This window comes from Octopus bimaculoides, chromosome 14 (assembly GCF_001194135.2).
Source record: "Octopus bimaculoides isolate UCB-OBI-ISO-001 chromosome 14, ASM119413v2, whole genome shotgun sequence".
In the NCBI taxonomy this organism is placed as follows: Eukaryota; Metazoa; Mollusca; class Cephalopoda; order Octopoda; family Octopodidae; genus Octopus; species Octopus bimaculoides.
This window is the reverse complement of record NC_068994.1, coordinates 4,404,511-4,407,599: the sequence shown is the minus strand read 5'-3', so window position 1 is coordinate 4,407,599 and position 3,089 is coordinate 4,404,511.

Sequence of the window (3,089 nt, the reverse complement as noted above, 5' to 3'; positions counted from 1 at the left end):
ATATATATATATATATATATAAATAATACGATACAGTTTTGCTGTGTGTGTAGTGAGGACGTTTACTCTTCACAAAAAAATAAACGGTACACCATTATTCAGTTCCAGTCTTTTTGTATGGCGCCACAGAAAAGGCCAGGATTCTTTCACAGACATCCTATATGCTCGGCTGATTCAGATAAATTTGGTCCACCAGTATGAAAATGAGCTCGAAATGCCGAGAGACATACACTAACATAATATATTACTATTACACCTCTGCGTGTATATATGTGTGTGTATATGAAAGAGAGAGTTTATTTATGTGTGCGTGTACGTCTGCTTGTGTTCGTATATTAATGACAATCGGAGAGTATATGAATGTAAATATACATCTGTATAAATAATTCTTTTTATATATATGCATACGTGTGCATATATATATGTGTTAATGCATCTCTGTGTATATGGAATATGTATATATATATATAAATATGAACGTGTGAATGTGTGTGTGTGTGTGTGTATTCGTGACAGGTTGAAGACAAATGACCTGTGTGAAGAAGAATCAAGTTCGTTTTCCACCAGACCAGGTTAGACTCCACCAAAATCTGATTTGTTACAAATATTCAAAAGCATTCAATGTTCTCACATCTTTCCTGCTCCACATTGGCCTTACTTAAATCCATCCATCCACCCATCTATCTATCTATCTGTATCTATCTATCTATCCGTCCATCTATCTATCCATCCATCTATCTATCTATCTATCTATCTATCTATCTATTTGTTTGTCTGTCTATAGATATACATATGTCTGCAAGATGAAGTATATATATATATATATACATACATACATGTGTGTTTGTATGTGTGTGTATATATATATATATATATATATATATATATATATATATATACAGACCAGTTGTGTAAAACTTATCAGTAATGTACCTATATTGACTCCTAGAAACAGCTGTAAGCTAAATTTATTCTAATAAAGGGAAAATATGTAATGACCATTATCTATAGCTTGTTTTATATATCATCATCGCCATTTAGTGTCTGTGTTCCATACTGGCATCGGTTAGATGGCTTGACTAGAACTTGTAAGCCAGAGAGCTGCATCAGGTTCCAGTCTGACTTTGGCTTGGTCGCAAAAGCCCGATGCCCTTCCTAATGCCAACCACTCCAAGAGTGTAGTGGGTGCTTTTTACATGTCCCCAGCACAGGTGCTTCTCTGTGTCACTGACACAGAGACTGTTACGTGTCACCAGCACCAGCCACAACTACGATTTCACTTGACTTAACAAGGCTTCTGAAGCACAGCAAATTGCCAAAGGTTATAATCTCTTGATACACACGAGGGTGAGTCAAAAAGTAATGCCATTTTGTTTAGGACAGGTATAATTACCAACACAGGAACATGTATCATACATCAAAATGAAGCTGGTCCTCTGTGGATCACATCCCTACTTCTCAACATAGTCACCGTTTCTCTCAATAGCAATGTTCCACCTTCGAATGAGAGCATGTATCCCTGCCCCGTAAAATTCCGTGTTGACTGTTCTTTGACTGAGGTGCAGTTTTCTTATGCTATTACTCACGAGTAGCTAAGTAGATTACATCAACTCCAGGCCTCAACTGGTATTTATTTTATCATATATACAGTGTGGACCAAAAGTCACGCACCAAAACATTTAACATTTTATTTATTTTCTGTTAGTTATTATTATTATAATTATTATCATTCATTTTGTTCATTATGTACAAGTACATGTGTATTCTCATCGTTATTTATTTTATTCAATTTTAGAAAAACTGAAGCTTGTCTTTGACAATTCCACAGTGAATTGAACCTGCTTTGTAAATGACTTTTGGCCCACCCTGTATATCATATATATATATATATATGTATATACATATTTCATATATTATCCTCTGTCCTTATACTCTCTTACACAAACTTGAGAACTTGATGGTATCTTGAAGGTATACCTGCACCTATCCATATATGCACTTTTACCCATTTCAACCGGCAAGCTGTTTGCCATACTGGAGCATTGCTATTGTTGTGGCTACACTTTTACTAACCCCTTCTTTTTGCTTGATTTTTTGGTGAACGAGCAAGTTTGATGTTGATTGCCCTCATTTGCATTCCTTGTCGTTAGGTAGGTTCATTTCCGTCAATTGGATGTCCAGATATCTTTCAAAAGCATTGACATTGACATCATGTAGATTTCTCAGGCTTTTTTGACAGAATATTGAAAAGCTGTGGGGCCGTTGAAACCTAAAGTGTTGCACTTAACTGGTTTTAACTCAAGACAGCAAAGGTGTGGAGCTTGGAATTTACCAACATTTCAAACTGCCATGGCTTATTACTGGGAAACTGAGGGATGTTTGTGATGAACCACAAGTGGTACATCTGGCACTTGACATGTTAAATTGCATATTGTTGTCTTCATGCTATTTGTATTTTAGTAGTTTTGTTGTAAGTAAGGAGTATCACCAGGGTTCTTTATTGTCTGTGTTGTTAGGTTGAGGAAAAAGTCCATGTACCGTGTTTTGAAGCATAGCTATAATGTTAGACATAACACTAGACATAATGCATCATTACATACTGGTTTCAAATTTTGACACAAGACTCAAAATTAGAACGTGCTCTCTGCACTTGAATGCCCTTTCTGTTGCCAACTCTCACCTGTTTCCAAACAAGGTAATATTTCTTCATGGCTGCACATGTCTTTGTAGAATATTATTTCCTTGAAGTGTGCACACTTACATCTGCCTATGTCCACCTTCCAGAGGAATCACACAGTGCTCTCTTCATTCTCTTTAGTCTTCTGTGTTGATCTTGTCAGAGAAACTTCTCTCATGTGCTGGAGCTGAGACGGGGCTTCCATTAGTCAGAAACGACAATTGGCACCGTCAACTCACCACCAAGTCTTCTCTACTTGGCATCCCCACTCCCCACATATTTCTTGATCATCCTCTTCCACAGGCTTTATCCACACTCTGTTGTACATGCTTTAATCATATCACATATAATTTGTGTATTTAATATAATATAATATAATATATATATATATATATATATATATATATATATA